Source organism: Chelonus insularis, unplaced genomic scaffold (genome assembly GCF_013357705.1).
Source record: "Chelonus insularis isolate UGA/USDA-ARS -01 unplaced genomic scaffold, ASM1335770v1 contig_24_pilon, whole genome shotgun sequence".
NCBI lineage: Eukaryota > Metazoa > Arthropoda > Insecta > Hymenoptera > Braconidae > Chelonus > Chelonus insularis.
This window is the reverse complement of record NW_023276446.1, coordinates 1,029,749-1,038,058: the sequence shown is the minus strand read 5'-3', so window position 1 is coordinate 1,038,058 and position 8,310 is coordinate 1,029,749.

Here is an 8,310-nt window from a genome sequence, read left to right as displayed (position 1 = left end):
CCATCTGATGACATTTATTCTAATAAAATTGTATAGAATCAAGCAGACCATCAGGCAGCATCATTAACTGATAAATTCTCATAGAATCTTATGAGTCACAGACCTAGTGTTTCTTATAAATATAGTTGATTTTTGGATAAAAATTATTTACCAATAAGTTCTGTTGTATACCTACCAAATTATTTACTATCTTATTTGCTTTCACTTAAAATAATATCTAAGACCACTCATAGCAATAAAACAGTATCTATATAGCCTAAACGTGTCAATCCCAACATTCCAAGGATGAACAATTTCCTTTCCCTAAAAAACCCTTTTTTTATCAACTATAAGAAAAACAACCCTACCTCTCATTTTCCTCCTTCTTTCTCTCCAAAATCAATACCCCTTCCATAAATCTACCTCTAGGAGAAGTCCCAAATCCTTAGGCTAATCAGACAGATTTTGTAAGAGCCTCTAGTAGTATCTTCTGCTCAGAGAATTTGTAACACAACCTGTAATATCACTTTGTTTATAATAAATAAATATCCTCAAAAATCAAGAAAACCAATAAAATTTGGCGACGAGGATGAGATTCTAGTCTGACGTTTCGCGAAAATTTAGTGATAATAGTGCATCCTTTAAGTGCATCCTAAAAGAAACGACAATTTCAATTAGAATCAGACTGACTTCGAGAGACCAGTCGTCAAGGCAGAAGGTTGAATCAACTGGAATTAGCAACACTAGCAGCACCATCTACTACAGAGGACTTCTCCAATCTGATTGAACTTTTGGACCTAGCAACTCCAGCATCAGGAAACAAACTCTACCTTACCTGCTACATCTGACACTTATTGTAGTGTAGAATTTTTTATTAAGTTAATTCCCAATAGTTTCGATCGGCGATCGGTTAAAAATTCGCAGTTTTATAAAACAGGTTGATTCTGTATTTGAATTAGCCCAGGAAAATCAAAAACGAGCTCTAATCCTATTTGTCAAAAGTAAGATAGTCGGTGAAGCGCGAGAACAAATAGATATCCACTGCAATTTAACTACTTGGGAAGAAATTTCTGAGTTACTCTCTAATTTGTATTAGAATAAAAAATCTAGGGATCAACTCCTTGAAGAACTAAATAGCTCTGAACAAAATATAAAAAATGAAAATCTCTCGCAATTTTTCCAGCGTCTGAAAGATCTCTGTTCACGTATACTCGCTGCATTACGTACATCTTCCGCAGATGGTGACGCACATAAATTAGCAGGTAAAGTCTCACTTATAATTGAAATGACGCTCAATCGATTCGTATATCATTGTCACCCAAGAATTTCTCAAGTGTTAAGATATCGCCATTTCAAAACCATAAATCAAGCGCTTACTGCTGGTCTTGCAGAAGAGAAAGCTCTTCATTTAACTAACTTTAACGAAAAAAAATTTAAAATTTGCCATAGAACTAGCGTTCACTCAGTAAATCAGGTCACAGAACAAAAATTCTGTTGTTATTGTAAAGGCTTAGGTCATGTAATTGAAGAATGCCGAAAAAGGCAATATAATAAAAAAAAAAGCAAGGTGGCGGCAATTATCGAAGTCCAAATCAAATTCCTAATTCTAATCAGAATCCTATGTCAAGACCTTCAAATTCCAATTCTACACGCAACCCTTCGCAATATATTAATATCCAAATTCCTAACTCTTAGAATCATAATTACCAAACTTATAACGATTCTTATCAAAGTCAATCAAATTCTAGTCCATGTGACCATCATAACAATCCTAACTCAACAAACTCAGGTCCTAATCATTCACGTTCAAGTAATAGAACAAGCGAACTCCTTACAGCATTTTCAAAATCAAGCATTCTATTCGATACTATCTTACGTATTATTCAAATCGCCTCAATCAAAATCAGTCGATAAAACTTTAAAATTATTAATAGATACAGGTGCTTTAATATCTCTGATTAAGAAACAAAACTTAATTTCTCCTACGTTGATAAATAATAAATCTACAATTCTAAATGGAATAAGCCCTAACGCACCTTTCGTTACTCTTGGAGAAACCGAAGTTCCTCTAACAATACATAATCACGATTTAGTTCTCAAAGCTCAACTGATAGACGATCAAACTAACATACCCTTCGACGGTCTCTTAGGGCAAGATTTCTTCAAAACGCAAAATTGCGATATCAACTATGACACTCGATTCACTACAATTCCAAATTCCTATATTTCTAAATACTCCTCAATATAATGATACAATTAATCTAAGTCCAAGAAGCGAAACAACGGTCAAAATCAACGTGCACAACCCTACAAATCTTAAAGAAGGCATAGTAGAAGCACAAACAATAGATGAAATACTCATCCCTAATTCTATCGTCAAAATCCGTTCGGACAACACCGCTTTAATTACGGTTATAAATTCTACTACTAGACCTATACAGTCTCACACCTTTCATGTCCAAGTAGAACCTTAACCTGAACAAACTACTGCGTTTATTGCCAACCCTACTTCTGAAATTGAAAAAAAAAGACAAGAAGTCCTCCAATCCTATTTACAACTTGATCATTTAACAAATGAAGAAAAGGAAACTGTCTCTCAAATATGCAGTCAATACCAAAGTATATTTCATTTACCAGGTGATCTATTGACTCACACTACAACAACTACTTATTCTATCGATACTACAGACGAACATCTGATACAAGCAAAAAAAATATAGATATCCGCAAGTCCATAAAAAGGAAGTCAATAAACAAATCGGGAAAATGCTAGAACAACTAATTATTAAATATTCCAATAGTCCATGGCCCAGCCCATTATGGGTTGTTCCCAAGGAACTCGATGCCTCAGATGAAAAGGAGTGGAGAATCATTATAGACTATTGACTCCTTAACGAAAAAACCATCGGAGATGCTTATCCCATACCTAACATTGAAGATATCCCCGACCAATTGGGTCATTCACATTACCACACTAGACTTAGCAAGCGGGTTTCACCAAATCGAGATGAACCCAAAAGATGCAGCAAAAACAGCATTCACAACGCCAGAAGGTCATTTTGAATGTATTCGCATGCCTTTCGGTCTAAAGAATGCGCCCGCGACGTTCCAAAGGCTCATGCGAAATGTATTGTTAGGTTTGACTGTTTAAAATCATAATGTTACATTGTTACATTAACACCATTCTTTTATTTTTTAATAAAATGATGAAGCTAAGACTAAAATTTTTAACTAATATATTTAGTATAAGGTTTTCGTTAAGAGTCTGTTTCAAGTACTCTCATGTTTACTTAAGTATTGGTTTACATTCATCTGTTGATACTTTTATTACTTTCATGATGATTGTACCAGCACATGAGTCTATGATCGACGCATAATCAGGACAAAGAAAGAGATGTTTGGTTTTCAATCAAAGATATCTTAAAGAAAATGAGTCAGTCTTTCAAAAAGTTCCAACGAGTGCACTGTGTCGTTTTGCTGTAATTAAATACATCTCTAGTGTGGTCAATCCAAATTGGAATTAAGCCTCTGATTTTCTCTTTCATTGTTGTTTGATCAATTACAATAAGTCATATTGCTGGATTCAATCTTCAACTAAGTTGTGAGTCAAGTTCATTATTGTTTGGATCAAGCCCAGCCTTGATTCTTCTTATGTTACTAGATCAATTGCGTATAAGTCACATTCTTGAGGAAGTTAAGATGGTCTTCCACGAAATTATACACGATTTCTGCTGACTTATACCTTGATCTATATCTACAATTGATTAAAAATGAGACATATCAACTACGTAAACAGCCACATTCTCAAGTGCTGAGATTTTCTCAAATCTCAATGATTTCCAGATAGGAACATCTGCTGGCTAAACTGGTTGATATGAAACATTCTAGAAGATCAAGTTTTGTTGTTGATTTTCAATTGGCAATCAAGTGAGTCTCTGATCACATGTTATTGGAAGATTCAGCATGAATCTTCACGAAGTTTATTTTACACTTCTGCTGACAGAACCACTTGATTCAATTCTAAGAAAGTTTGATTAAAAATGTTGATTCAATGTTGTGTCTAATTACGGGCATACGTTTCACTCTCTGAGAAAATACCAATTCATATTTTCTTTTAGGATTCAACAGCTTCAACCTCTTAATTATTGTTCAACACTGGTCTGCGATCACCTCGACGTGTAACCAGCTCTCTACATTCTACGTTATTTTAGATCAGCTATTTTAATTTCAGTTATCAATGCCTAATTCAACTTTTGCTAATAAATAAGTTCAAATAATTAATTAAAATTTCTCTTATTCTTTTTTTTTCCATTTGATTAATTAACTTTCAAACATATTAAGCAATTTAAACCATATTAATTCTCTTTTATTCATTGACAAACAAGCAATGCTTTGTTTATATGGACGACATCGTCATTTATGGCTCTTCTTTAAAGAAACATAATGAACGTTTGATAAATGTATTTGATCGATTAAAAGAATACAACTTAAAGCTTCAACCCGACAAGTGTGAATTTCTTTAAAACTCATGTTTATATCTTGGTCACATAATAACACAAAACGGTGTAAAGCCCGATCCGAAGAAAATTGAGGTAATAAAATTAATGGATAGGCTGAAGAATCAGAAAGATATAAAAGCATTTTTAGGTATGACTGGTAATTATAGAAAATTTCTCATCAATTGCTAAACCACTTACATTACTACTTCAAAAAGATACTTCTTTTTTGTGGGCAGAACCACAAGAACAAGCCTTCAATACTTTGAAAAACAAACTAATCTCTCAACCCTTATTTAAATATCCAAATTTCAATATACCTTTCACATTAACTTGCGATGCTTCCAATATAGGAATAGGTAGTGTACTATCCCAAATAACTGAAGGAAAAGATTTACCTGTCGCATATTATTCGTATACTCTTAACTCGGCAGAACAAAATTATTCAACGACGGAGAAAGAATTATTAGCAATAGTAAAATCTGTCGAACACTCTAGACCCTATCTATATGGCCGCAAATTCACGATCTTCACTGATCACAGACCACTCATATAATGAGTTCACAAAATTTCACTACATTTATATATAGGTTAAATTACAATCTGTTTTGTAAACAATGAGTAATTTTGGTGTAATTATTGTGTCTTGAGGTGTTGTTGATGGAGGATAGCCCAGCAGTCATCACTCTAGAATCTTGTAGTTCGGTCCAGTGGTTTATATTTCTTTTTAAGTCTATTTCTCTCGCTGTCTCTATTTAATATTGTTGAAGCTAGTTTGTTGGGGTGATATTTACGTCGTTCGATGTACCTTGTGCTGAATTCTGTTATTTCATTTTTGACAGTCTTCATTTCTAGGTCGTTATGGATTGTGTCGTTTGTTACAAACCAGGGAGCGTTAACTAGGACTCTGAGAGCCTTCGATTGGAGTCTTTGGATGATGTCTATTGTACTGCTGCATGCTGATCCCCATAGCTGTATTCCATAGGTCCATATTGGTTTTATGATAACCTTATAAATGAGTAGCTTATTCTCCAGCGACAGTTTTGATCTTCGACCGATCAACCATTTAAGTTTGTTGAATCGTATTTCTAGTTCTTTGCGTTTCTTTAGTATGTGAGTCTTCCAGGTGAGCCTACTGTCCAGATGTACTCCTAGATATCTTACTTCTGTCACTTCTGGTAGTGGCTGGTTGCACAGAGTGACAGGCGGACAAGAACCTGGTCTGAGAGTGAAGGTGATATGGTTTGATTTTAAGGAGTTGGCTTTGATTTTCCATTTTTTAAGCCATTCTTCCATTCGCTTGATACTCTGCTGCAGTCTTCTTGATGCTTCAACTGGATCTTCGTGAGCTACTAGGAGTGCTGTGTCATCTGCAAATGTCGCTGTTGTGACGTGTTCAGTTAAAGATATATCTGCTGTGAAAATTGTGTACAGTATTGGTCCTAGGACACTGCCTTGAGGTACTCCAGAGTTTATCGGATGGACTTTGGAGATCTGCTGGCCACATTGTACTTGGAAAAATCTGTTGGATAGGTATGACTTTAATAAGAGAAAAAATTTAGGGAGCAGCTGCTTAATTTTGTATAGAAGTCCCATATGCCAAACCTTGTCAAAAGCTTGCTCTATATCAAGAAAACCTGCTGTGCAGTATAATTTTCTTTCAAGCGAATCTGAGATTAGTTTGACTATTCGATGTACTTGCCCTATGGTTGAATGTCTTCCTCTAAACCCAAACTGATGGTCAGGAATAATTTTGTTTTCATCTATTGTTGGTGTTAGTCTGTCGAGGAGTAGTTTTTCAAATACTTTTGAGAGCACTGGTAGGAGGCTGATTGGTCTGTAAGAGGTGACAACTTCAGGTGGTTTTCCTGGCTTGGGTATCACAATGATTTTTGAGTACTTCTGTTTTGTTTTTTGTGGTTGCAGACAACCGAGCTGGTTATAAAGATGTCCAAGACGTCTGGTATTTTTCCTAGGTCAGTTGGCCAGTATGTTGGTGATCCTGTACTCAGAAAATCGTAGTTGTTGTTTCCTATTGTTTCTAGTAGTTGTCTACCTCGTATAGTGGTCAATCTTGAGCCCCAGTAGTGGTGCTTTGCGTTGTAGTCCCCTCCAGCTAGAAATCTGTGTCCTAGTGTTTGGAAAAAATTGTTAAAGTTTTCCGTAGTAATTTTGTGTTTTGGGGGACAATATATCGCTGCCAGTGCAAGCGGGCCAAGCCAGTCTTTGATGACGACGCTGGTTGCTTGCAACTGCTCAGTTGCATATTTTGGTAGCTCGTGATGTGAGAGCGTTTGACGAACCAGTACAGCTGCACCGCCGTGTGCCGTTCCATCTGGATGTTTGGTGTCATACGTTATATATCCTGGAATTTTAAAATGGTTTTGATCTGTGAAGTGAGTTTCAGAGACTAGCAGTACATCGATTTTATTTATTTCTAGAAATGTTTGAACTTCTTGGCGGTGTTGGGTCAGTCCGTTCGCGTTCCAAAGGGCTATGTGGTATAAAAAGTTCATTTTTTATTGCTAAGGCTTGCTAATACTGTTGTGAGTAGGTTGGTCATTGTAGATAATAGTTCAGTTTGTTTTGTCATTATTGCTTTCAAGTCGTCGTAGGACTTTTGTATTATATTGATAATGTGAGTATCGCTCTGAGTTGTCTGGGTATTATTACCGACTATGTTTGCATAGGTGTAGTTGTTATTGCTTGGTGTGAGTGGACTAGGTGTAGTTGTGTTTTGCTGAGGAAAGTGTTGACTAGTGGGGATAGTGTTGTTGTTGCTGGTGGTTGTATTATGGTAGCTGGAATTGAACCATCTTGGTCTGCTTGCTGGCTGTACTCTCTTTTCCAGAATTTTTTGATAGACTTCACAGCCTTTATAGTTTGCCGGGTGAGGACCCTTGCATAGAGCACAATTGGCTGGGGTGTCTCTACTTTTCTGGCATGTGGTTGTGTCGTGGTCTTCTCCACATTTTACGCACCTGAATTGTCTATTGCAGTAGGTTTTCGTATGTCCGTATATTTGACATCGTGTGCATTGGGGTACGTCATTTCTTTTTTTTGGAGGCTCTACTTGGATTTTAGCGTACAGCAGCTCCTTGAGATTGTATATTTCCTTGTTGTTAGGGCTTGGTTCAAGGTCGACAAAGAATATTGGGAGGGGATCTCGTGTTCCCTTTCTGTGAACATTTGACACATTTCTGGCTTTATGACCTACCTCTTCGAGTGCTGCTTTGATATCATCGAGAGGAACTGGTGGATGTAGTGACCTAATTACGACTCTATATGCACGGTCTTGTTTGAGTTGGTAGGTGTGGTAGTCGGCTTGCTCCTGTTTTAGTATTTTAATTATTTTTCTGTAGGCGTCGGTGGTTTTAGCCATAATTCTAACTTGTCCGTCTTTGTCAACTGTCTTGTATGTGAAGCAGTTGTTATTTACGTTTTCATTAATTTTGTTTGAAAGAGTTTGAATTATTTGTACGCCTGGTATAAATATGGGTGGGGGATTAGGTGTTTTCTTGTTTTGATTAGGTCTCTGTGTGTTTGTGTCTATGTTGTCTGGTTGTTGTGATGCCTGAATGTCTTGTGGAATGGTTGTCAATGGAAAGAAACGATTATTTTCTATTGGTGATTTTAGGTTTTCGATTTCTGTGGTACTAGACCTTTTCCTATTTTTGACTGGGCTACTTCCTCCACTAGCTATTTGCCAGCTGTTGGGAGACTTTGAATTCTGATTTTTTCTAAGTGTTATATTATAAGTATTGTTACTTGCGCTAGACGTTGTGCTACTTTGTGTTCCCTGCTGGGATAGTTGATCTTCTCCAGTTGACTCGAG